General features: G+C 41.1%; 1 long non-coding RNA gene and 1 pseudogene across 1 annotated transcript; both read right to left on the bottom strand.

Moving 5' to 3' along the window:
* Window positions 1-314: 314 nt before the first annotated feature.
* Window positions 315-3,542, bottom strand: LOC123398795 (annotated as a pseudogene).
* Window positions 3,543-4,298: 756 nt separating this feature from the next.
* Window positions 4,299-6,057, bottom strand: LOC123410118. Its single transcript, XR_006612974.1, has 3 exons — window positions 5,866-6,057; window positions 5,249-5,334; window positions 4,299-4,388 (listed from the first exon to the last, which is right to left on the bottom strand). It is a non-coding gene; the product is annotated as an uncharacterized LOC123410118 (long non-coding RNA).
* Between the last annotated feature and the right edge of the window lie 5,851 nt (window positions 6,058-11,908).

The raw sequence follows: 11,908 nt of genomic DNA, 5'->3' as shown, positions 1-11,908 counted from the left end.
TTTTGTTCAATAGACATTTCGACCAATTCTTGATTTTGCCCATGCCTATTTTTACCAAATAAAATTTATATCATCAACATAAAACCAGCCCTGATTCAATGCCAACGTATTTTCCAATTAGGATAGTATTATAAGAATATGTACATAACTCCCATCATTTGAATTTTGTTTGCATGCAAATATACATCAAATTCTCAGCAAAATCAGCACTACATCCAAATTCCAAGAAAATTTAGCATTAAAATAATGTGCATGCATGCATAGATCATGCATGCCTTGATTTCTTCTGACTTCTTCGTTATAGTGCTCGTGATGAAACATGAATGACGGCCATCATCTGAATGTTATAAAATAGAATGATTAGAAACAAAAGAAAAGCACATCTGACAACATGTTAAGTTGGATGCAGTCTGTACACAAATAAAAATAGAAGAACAAAAACAATGCATAGTTATTGGTGATACTAGTGATTGCGAACAATCTGTAAATACATTATATTAGTGACAAACATCATCATAAAGATAACAGTGGGGATACATGTATGCACTAAAATGAGAAGTTATTTTGTATTTGAGAAACAAAAAATAGTTCAACATTGCAAACCTTGTTGTTCTACAACGTTTGGAATTAATTTGTTCATTAGAATGTTTAGTTTCTCCATATAACGTGGGTTTATTTTCAGATAAACTGACGCAAGTATTTTTCTAGTAATTGTAGTTGAAATCAATCGCATGTTCCAAAATGCTGTTAGGCTACAATACAACGGAGAAATCAACAGAATGGAATAAATTATGGGGACCAACTCATATAACACAAATTAGTTAAAAACTTTAAAATGCTACATATATGGGATTCTGTTGTTCCTTTTCACCACTACAGGTGACTAGCAATGTTGGCAGTTGGTGGGGCAAATTATTTATTTTTTCAGCGGTCGTTTAACAATTTTTTGCAGTTTTCAATCAAAATATTTAAGACTTTCTGAGCTTGCATTGCTGTTTGCTATGCCTGGAGCTACAAGAAACAATGGATGAATGGAAAGAATGGACATGCAAAGTAGTATCTGGAATGTGTCTGCACTATGAACTGATAGGTAGACTTGTGGCTGCTCATAAAGTGATGCCCCCAATGTTCAGTCACCTGACAGTAAGCAGCTATTTAATACGAAGATGCAAATATAAAGGTTACTCCATCAAATTACACACCTCAGGTTCAGGAAACATACTTGCCTAATAAGGTGGATTTCAACCAGTTTTTGTCAATCTAATAAAGCTCGCATGGTAATACGAATTATAACAGTCAATTAAAACACAAACTAGTCATTAACTGGTACTTGGCCAAATACAGTAGTTTCCTAAATCATGAACTTAGTTACTAACTATATTTAGCTAAATACAGTATGTTCTTGAGAAGGCTAGTCGTGAATAACACACATAGTCCAAAATCAATTGCGTGTAGAGGTGAACTTATCTTCTTATTTGAATGTAAGAAGTTCTCTAGTTTTAGGTCCCGATGGATGACACCATTTTTATGGCACATCTGTCACAGTATAATAGCAAGAATACATGTCAGATATCATAAAACTATCCAATATTGGAAGAAACACTGGTGGAACAAAAAGATGGACTCAAGTTAAAAATAAATGATGGAAGACTAAAAAAGTTTTCAATGACATGACAAATTAAAGAATACATAGAGAAGCATGTACATATTCTGTACCTCTCGAGTTCAACATGGCAATGCTATAGGACAGTAAGGCAATAGATTGGAACTCAGATTGCTCTACACAAATATATTAACAGTCCAAACTGGACCTAAACAGGTAGTTATATACTTATATGTACATAGCACATCATTTTCAGCTCTGTATTACTGATAATACATTGGAATTCTGATGCCGCCATTCATGTGTGATGGACTAAAAATGCCCCTTGTCTTTCTTTGTCTAGAATTATATATATACTGTGTATGCTAGTTACCTTAATAAAGAAACAAGAATACAAGATAGCCAATGAAATTAAGAATCATTCTTTAGCAGCAGATCAAACAAAAAATTTAATGCTCCTTGAATTCGTAAGTCCTAAACTAACTCGTAAGCTCGAGAATGTGCAAATGCTTCTATAAAAGCTTCACACCACCAGTAACATCGTAAACCATGTATGTCGGCACTCCTAACAGCTATTGGATGTCTAAACTGAACTACTGCGTCCCTAAACCTGGAATCATATAGATAGACGGGTTGTTGAAGTTTCATATAGATTTTTGTGCCTACAGATTACACACCACAATCGCGTAGTATTTCTCAAACAAATACTGTATCTGGCAAGTGCCGATACTGAACAAAGATACTGATGATATTCAGTTTTGGCTCCTGAGAATCTCAGAATAAAATTAACAGCGACGCGGGAACCAGGACCCAGGACACCAAAATTATGTACCCTTGAATGAACACAGAACAAGTTAGAAGCAAGTCAAGCAGCATTCGACCCTACCACGATAAATGTGACGAAATATCCACATGTTGTCATGCAAATCTTGCATGATAAGCTCCTGGTTAGGAGGCTGCATCGAGTAATCCTACAAGTTCCAAGGACATAACATATGTATGAGCTGAAGCACTCACAAAGAGTAACCAAGTAGATAAAAGAAAATGTGGACAAGATGCTGATATATACCAGCTGTGGGAACAGCTTCCCTGCGGCTCTTCGCGGCATCGAGAACCCGCCGTGCGTGCTCATATCGCTCGCGGTCAAGTTCTTGCAGAAATACTCGGCCGGGTGCTTACTCTTGGCATAGCTGTCGAGAGCTGGATCGGGAACACATCGGTTTCCTGAAATTCGCAGAATCTTCGAATCAGATGATAGTTCTATTACACTTTCAGTGAACAATGTAGAAAAATTCAGCTCATCTTGAACTGAACTTTTTCACCAAGTTCCATTTCTTGACAGTACTTACAGAGTTTACTGGTTGCAGCGTCATCTGTGCATACACCTCATCAGTATCCTTGTCAGCCTATGCAAACCCCAAACAAGAAATCCAGCATTTATCAGGGATAATGTTAATGCATAAGGCCACTAACTCCTAATCCATCTGTAGATGAACCGTGTGCCCTTACATGCATGGTGATGTTGTGGACTTGGGACAACAGCTGCGACGGCAGGCTCGGGTAGTTGGGGATGCGGGAGTTGGGCGTCTTCTTGGTTGGTGGTGGACGCGACCTGCCAGATCAAGAAAAACCTCAACAATCCATGCATGAAGTCAAGTGAAGTGATCTAAACCAGATGAACGGAGCAGGAATGTTGGTGCGGTAGAAGGATGCAGACGGGGACCTGCTCGCTGTGGCCCTGTGGGAAGTAGTAGACGAGGCTCGCGCGCTGCAGCAGGCAGACGAGCGGGCCGGTGCAGGCGTGCCAGAGCTCCGAGTTGATCACCTTCTTGGCGCCCTGCGCCTCCCACTGCTCCTTGGCCTGGTTGAGGCGGCAGCGGCAATGCTTGGCCTCGGACGGGTCACCGTGGTCTTCATACACATTAGAATCACTACTCATCAAGCACGACTATAAAACTAAAAAAAACTTAGCTGGACTCATCAAATAAACTGATGTACGGACCAAGCATTAACTTGTGTGTAGTTCTACACACCTATACGTCTCATAGAAAAGATTCTGACCGAATGTACTAACATGGGTGCAGCCAAGGGTAAAGCATCGGTGGACATATGATGAGTTTAGCATATGCTTATGTTAGCAACATGATACACTTAGCCTATTCTTCATTTTTTCGCTACAGAATTAAACATGATACACGTGCTCAGAATGTCATGCCTTTTAGGATTCACATACTTCCTTTTGCTTTTAGCTTTGCGTACCACACTCACAGTTTACAAACCCACTTTTGTTGCATGTATCAATATTCAGACTGCTTACGAAATCACTGATTTTCAAAGATGGAATACTTGATAAAATGTTTATTCATCAACTTTTAGGAGTGATACATTGAGAATTCTCACATAAAAAATATTAGATATATACTGATCAGTTCAGATTTCAGCCACTACTTCCAGATATTTTAGCACTGAAAATCGGCATACCTTCGCATCCACCTAGGATCTTTAGGGTCCATCTCGCCCACCAACTGCTCCGACGCCGGCGGTGAACCCTGCTATCCAACAACCACCGTGCCATCCAGCGGATAGATCTTGCCATCCACGTTTAATGCCAACATTAGCAACTGTTGATGACCAGATACCGTTGCCCGGACTTGATAATGTACGGGCTGACTAAGGATATCAAATCGTTGTCCTAGGTGTACATGGCTGCTGCTAGCTCCTCCATTCCTAGCCTTGTTTTTCACAACTTTGATTATGCATTGCAGCTGCTCACACAAACTACTCCCTGTAAGTGTTTTTTTACAGTAATAAATTTGGTTAAGGTGCAATGCGACAGATTTTTGCACATAATTAAGGTGGAATGTGTGTACAAGTTTTAACTAGCTTTAACAACAACACCAACCCTTTTCTTTGGCCAAAACAACATGTTCAGGTTTTTGAAACTGAAGCAGCATGTTAGTACATCAGCTTTGACAAACAGAAATGGTATGATGAGTGTAGGTGAAGAAACTTAAATCGCCAAAAACAAAACTATTTCAGACACTAACTAGAACAGAACAAAAATCATTATTGGGTGCATCTACACCATAACCAGGGCAAGAATAAAGACATGCGAGCACCTTACCACTGAAACCTAAAAGTTGACATGCCACATAGCAATCTACAAACCGTAACCTGTGTAGTACATGTATCTCCTATAGCGGGAGTGAAGCAACCGAATCACAAAACATGAGAAAATATCTAATAAAACATAACAACCGAATTGGTACTTAGATGAATGACATGAAGTCATCTAATAATGACACCCATGCGCATCAGTAAAACGAGAGAGAAAGAGAAAAAAATGATGTTAGATAGTTAAGAGTTTGTGTTATGTGAGATAGTGTAGAAAACACTGATGTTCTGAAATGCATGGCTTCCAGGTTACTAAATTATATGGAAAAGTATCTTTTCACACAACGGAACACAAAAGAAAAAGAGGAGAATGGGCCAAAGAAAAGAACCTCCATTTCTTCTTTACATGTTCACTAAATAACAACAAAATTTCACCTTGTGTTCTCACCATCACAATAGAATAATCCGAATGGGAGCAGTGCACATATCATAATATAGATGGCATGATTACATGAGACTATGAGAGCCCACCTTTATTCAGCAACCATATGCTACGAGGTGGCACTGGGAGAAGCGGATTCAGCTTGTGGCAATACGCAAATAGTTTTGCAAGGTACCTAGAAAGAGAGGAGCATACTCATCATCCATTCTAGAGTAAGAATTCAGAAATGATTACTCGTTGAGTGGGCTTTTTGGGTGTTCACTGGTTCTGTGGAATATAGTAAATTTTATGTAAGCTCCTTTGATTATATTAATAAGTTTCAGAAAAACTCTCCTATACTAATATCCTAAAAATATGCACCGTTGCAATATAACTACTTTGCATGGTTTAGTTCATTTAGCAAATAAATCAGAAGAGAACATTGGGAGTAGACGAGTAGTGAATGTTCAATCTGAGTAAATCTAAGATCCTGGTTTCCTATATTTACCAAATAAATTATCTAGCAAACAATTGGAGTAGGCAATGTTCAATATGAGTAAGTAAAGCTAAGATTGAGTTACCGAGAGTACATGTAATCTTCAATGCAACCAGCAAACCCAACACTCACAATTTTCGAGTAATTTCAAGATTAAAATAGTCACCTAGACCATGATTCTAAGCAATTCCATGACTTAAACAATCAGTAGACCGAGACAAGGGAACTCACCTCACCTAATCTCCTGGCGTTGCACTTGCTTGATGCCCTCGCGCAGCCGTTGCTTGAAGCCCTCGTATGGATGCTGATGGATGCCCCCGCACCACCGCTGATTTCTGTCGAGTGGCTACAAAATTGTTCCTGCGCCGCCGCCGTCGGTTGCCCTAGGCCCTAGTCCAGCTGCGGTTGATTCGTCTCGTGGGCGTCGCGACTAGTTACCCTCGTGTCGTTGGACGGCCGATCCCCCTACCATCCATCATCCCAGATCCATCCCCAAATTAATCGCAGCACACATCAAACCCCGGGATCGTCCAGATCGGGGAGCTAACCAGAGGCATGGGGCACGACACTTGAGAGAGGGGATCTCACCTGAGAGGGCCCTCGTTCCTCGATCCGGGCCGCTGCTGCCGGCCGTCGACTTCGCGGACAGTGGCGAGCTGGGGTCGTCGAGTCGACAACGGCGAGGCGAGGAGAAGGCAGGGCAGGGACGAGGCCGCGCGGGCAAGAGAGGAAGGACTGGGCGGTTTGGATGGTGGAGGAGCTGCAGGGGCAGAGAGCAGCCGGCGGTCGGGCGGGAGGGCGGAGCTCCGGCGGGGGAGAAGAGGTACAGGGCCGTGGACAGGGCGGGGGGGGGGGGGGGTGGGGAGAGGAAAAGGAACCAGATGAGTTGGACATGGAGGCGTCCCACCTCTCACCGGACGACGGAGGAAAAAGGCGCGGGGGTTGGGTGAAAATTTTGGCCGCGTGCGCGGTGTGCCGGTTTGGTGCGAGGAATTTTAGCAAAGTTTTGGGAGGAAAATTTTCCTTCTTTTTGATAAGAATTGGAGGGAAGTTTTGATAGTTATTTTTTAATAGTTTTTAGGGAAATGATGCTAATCATCCAGCGGATCGGACATTTTCCATCCGCCACCTCGTGCGCACGACACATGTCCCGTGCGCTCGGCCGCAACTATGAAGTCAATGGCGGGCGGTGCCGATGAGAATCTAGATTGCAACATCGTTATTTTTTTCCTGAAACATTACATGTGTTGCAAAACTTATTTCTGCAACAACACATGTGTTGCAAAAAAGAGAAAATTGGGAAAAAAATCTGCAATTTGACTTTTTCTTGCAAAAAAATTATCTACTGTAGCAGAAAAGAAAAAATCTATAACAAACACTCAGTTGCAAAATATTTATGCAACAAGACTTTTGTTGTAGAGAAAGAATTCTACATATGTTTCCGCCACACGATCTTTTGTTGTGGAAAATATTATATAACAAGGAAAACTCTTTCCATCAGCCGGTCGATTTCTACAATCACATAGTACAAGTAGGGCGTAATGACGAGTTTCTGCAACTTCGTCTCTGTTTCAAAAGACTCGTCAGTCATTTTTTAACCCGTCAGTCGGACGATGTAGCAGCGTGCTTGTTTCCGCAACTGAAGCGTTGTTTCAGGATTTTGTGTGGTGGACGGATGCGACCGAGCTGGTGATCGAACGGTGCATGCATATGCATCGGACGGTTAAAATGGTGGTGGATGGTTTCTACAAATCCATCGGTAGATGCGTAGCAGTCCCCTAGTTTTTATGCAAAATATTATAATCTTAAAATGTGGGCCTTTTTAACAGATCACAAACCAGCCCATTAGCAAGCATGGAGGATAAAATACCAGCCTAATATAAAAGTAAGTTGAAAAAAATAGCCCAACAGAAAAGTGGTATACAAAAACAGTTCAATACATGGATGAGGTGGGATAGAATGGACCCACGAGTGACATGTCAACATAGTTAGAACATGTTATGACATTTTTATAATCGTCGTAGAAGTTATGACGATCTCATCTTATGCGGTTACGACGTTTTTGACTCACATCGTCGTAATTTATATGTAGATTTGATCCCCTCAAACGGTTTACGACAATCTCGAATGAAATCGTCATAGATTTATGACGAATTCATCAACGACATCTTAAATAACGTCATGTATGAGCATATTTCTTGTAGTTCTCCTAGTAGCCGTTGACAAGTTCACCAAGTGGGTTGAGGCCAGGCCAATCAAGAAGCTTGATGGTCCCACGACCGTCAAGTTCATCAAGGACATTGATGTCTACTACACAACCTTCTCCTTGTAGACGTTGTTGGGCCTCCAAGTGCAGAGGTTTGTAGGACAGTAGCAATTTTCCCTCAAGTGGGTGACCTAAGGTTTATCAATCCGCGGGAGGCGTAGGATGAAGATGGTCTCTCTCAAGCAACCCTGCAACCAAATAACAAAGAGTCTCTTGTGTCCCCAACACACCCAATACAATGGTAAGTTGTATACGTGCACTAGTTCGGCGAAGAGATGGTGATACAAGTGCAATATGGATGGTAGATATAGGTTTTTGGAATCTGAAATTACAAAAACAGCAAGGTAACTAATAGTAATAGCGAGCACGAACGGTATTGCAATGCTTGGGAACTAGGCCTAGGGTTCATACTTTCACTAGTGAAGTTCTCTCAACAATGATAACATAATTGGATCATATAACTAGCCCTCAACGTGCAACAAAGAGTCACACCAAAGTAACTAACAGAGGAGAACAAACGAAGAGATTATTGTCGGGTACGAAACCACCACAAAGTTATTCTTTTTGATCGATCTATTCAAGAGTCCGTAGTAAAATAACACAAAGCTATTCTTTCCGTTCAATCTATCCTAGAGTTCGTACTAGAATAACACCTTAAGACACACATCAACCAAGACCCTAATGTCACCTAGATGCTCCATTGTCACCTCAAGTATCCGTGGGCATGATTATACGATATGCATCACACAATCTCAAAATCATCTATTCAACCAACACATAGAACTTCAAAGAGTGCCCCAAAGTTTCTACCGGAGAGTCAAAACGTGTGCCAACCCATATGCATAGGTTCTCGATGTCACGAAACCCACAAGTTGATCACCAAAACATACATCAAATACTCACATGAATATCCCATTGTCACCACAGATAAACACGTGCAAGACATACATCAAGTGTTCTTAAAGACTCAATCCGATAAGATAACTTCAAAGGGGAAACTCAATTCGTTACAAGAAGGAAGAGGGGGAAGAACATCATAAGATCCAACTATAGTAGCAAAGCCCGCAGTACATCGATATCAAGACATCTCAAGAACACGAGAGAGAGAGATCAAACACATAGCTACTGGTACATGCCCTCAGCCTCGAGGCTGAACTACTCCCTCCTCGTCAGGGAGATCGCCGGGATGATGAAGATGGCCACCGGAGATGGATTCCCCCTCCGGCAGGGTGCCGGAACAGGATCTAGATTGGTTTTTGGTGGCTACACAGGCTTGCGGCGGCGGAACTCCCGATCTAGGTTTCTTTTGGGGGGTTTCTGTATTTATAGGAATTTATGGCGGTGCAATTACGTCGGTTGGGCCCACGAGGAGGTCACAAGCCAGGTAGGTGCGACCTAGGGCGGGGGGGGGCACCTGGGCTTGTGACTCCCTCGTGGCTCTTCTTGCCTTCTTCCAAAGCTTCGGGGGTCTCTTTTGGTCCAAAGAAAATCATCGTGAAAGTTTAATTCCATTTGGACTCCGTTTGATATTCTTCTCTGAAAAAGGTCAAAAACACGGAAAAAACATAAAATGGCACTTGGCACTGAGTTAATAGGTTAGTCCCCAAAAAGATACAAAATAGCATATTCATGCATATAAAACTTCCAAAGTTGACAAGATAATAGCATGGAACCAACAAAAAATATAGATACGTTGGAGACGTATCAAGCATCCCCAAGCTTAACTCCTGCTCGTCCTCGAGTAGGGAAGTGATAAAGACCGAATTATTGATGTGGAATGCTACCTAAAATATTTGTACTTTGTAACTTCTTTCTTGTGGCATTAATGTTCGGATTGGTAAGATTCAAAACAATAGTTTACTATTGACATGAAAACAACAATACTTCAAGCATACTAGCAAAGTAATCATGAACTTTTGAAATAACAAGGCCAAAGAAAGTTATCCCTACAAAATCATATAGTCTGGCTATGCTCCATGATCCCCACACAATGAATTTAAATCATGCACAACCCCGGTATTGGCCAAGTAATTGTTTTTGCACTCTTACTTTCTCAAACTTTTTCAACTCTCACGTAATACATGAGCGTGACCCATGGATATAGCACTATAGGTGGAATAGAGTGTGGTGGAGGTTGTGAGGCAAAAAGGAGAAGACGGCCACATCGACTCAGCGTATCAATGGGCTATGGAGATGCCCATCAATAGATATCAATGTGAATGAGTAGGGATTGCCATGCAACAGATGCACTAGAGCTATAAGTGTGTGAAAGCTCAAAAAGAAAACTAGTGGGTGTGCACCCAACTTGCTTGCTCACGAAGACCTAGGACAATTTTGAGGAAGCCCGTCATTGGAATATACAAGCCAAGTTATATAATGAAAATTCCCACTAGTATATGGAAGTGACAACATAAGACACTCTCTATCATGAAGAACATGGTGCTATTTTGAAGCACAAGTATGGAAAAAGATAGTAGCATTGTCCCTTGTCTCTTTTTCTCTCATTTTTTAGTTTGGGCTCTTTGGCCTCTTTTTTTCATTTTTTTGGTGGGCATCTTTGGCCTTTATTTATTTATTTCCTCACATGGGAGAATGCTCTAATAATGATGATCATCACACTTTTATTTCTTACAACTCAATACTTACAACAATGATGACTCTATATGAAATGCCTTCGGCAGTGTACCGGGATGTGCAACGATCTATCTTAGCGTATGACGTTGAAACATCTCACTAGCTATCTTATGATCATGAAATGGCAATATGAAAGTGACAGCACATGTCATGAGACGGAACTGTGGGAGTTGCATGGCAATATATCTCGGAATGGCTATGAAAATGCCATAATAGTAGGTATGGTGGCTATTTTAAGGAAGGTATATGGTGGGTTTGTGCACCGGCGAAAGTTGCGCGGTACTAGAGAGGCTAGCAATGGTGGAAGGTAAAAGTGCATCTATACCATGGACTCACATTAGTCATGAAGAACTCATATACTTATTGCGAAAGTTTTTATTAGTAATCGAAACAAAGTGCTAAATGCATAGTCCTAGGGGAAGGGTTGGTAGGTGTTAACCATCGCGCGATCCAGACCGCCACACAAAGGATGAAAATCAATAAATCAATTATGCTCTGACTTCCTAACATAGCGGTTCACCATACGTGCGTGCTACGGGAATAACTAACCTCAACACAAGAATTTCTAGATTCACAACACCTTACTAACATGACTCTAATATTACCATATCCATATCTCAAAACTAATTGTGAGGAATCAAACCTCTCTTACTAATTGATGCACTTGAATATGGAAGTTTTTATTATATCCTCTTTGGATGCCTATCATATTTAGGACTAATTTCATAGCACACGCCAATTACCAAGTTACTTAGAGAGAGCACTCTCAAAAAGATATAAGTGAAGATCGAGAGTTTTTATTTTTACAAAACATGACACCGCCATTCTCTAAAAAGATTTAAGTGAAGCACTAGAGCGAAATTATCTAGCTCAAAAGATATAAGTGAAACACATGCGAGCTAAATTGCCTAACTCAAAAGATATAAGTGAAGCTCATTGAGTATTCTAGCAAATTCACGATGAGTGCATGTCCCTCTCAAAAAGGTGTGCAGCAAGGATGATGGTGAAAAAACAAAAAGCAAAGACTCCTATAATACACGACGCTCCAAGAAAAACACATATCATGTGGTGAATAAAAATATAGCTCCAAGTAACGTTACCGATGGATTGAAGACAAAAGAGGGGGTGCCTTCCCGGGGCATCCCCAAGCTTAGGCTTTTTGGTGTCCTTGAATATGGATTTGGGTGCCTTGGGCATCCCCAAGCTTAGGCTCTTGCCACTCCTTGTTCCATAGTCCATCGAAACTCTACCCGAAACTTGAAAACTTCACAACACAAAACTTAACGGAACTTCCTGAGATGGGTTAGTATGATAACAAGCAAATCAATCAGTTGGGTACTGTCAAAACAAGACTCATAATCATTTTCACACACT

Source organism: Hordeum vulgare, chromosome 1H (assembly GCF_904849725.1).
Source record: "Hordeum vulgare subsp. vulgare chromosome 1H, MorexV3_pseudomolecules_assembly, whole genome shotgun sequence".
NCBI lineage: Eukaryota > Viridiplantae > Streptophyta > Magnoliopsida > Poales > Poaceae > Hordeum > Hordeum vulgare.
The sequence above is the reverse complement of the archived record's forward strand: the minus strand, read 5'-3'. Positions and strand labels throughout refer to the sequence as shown.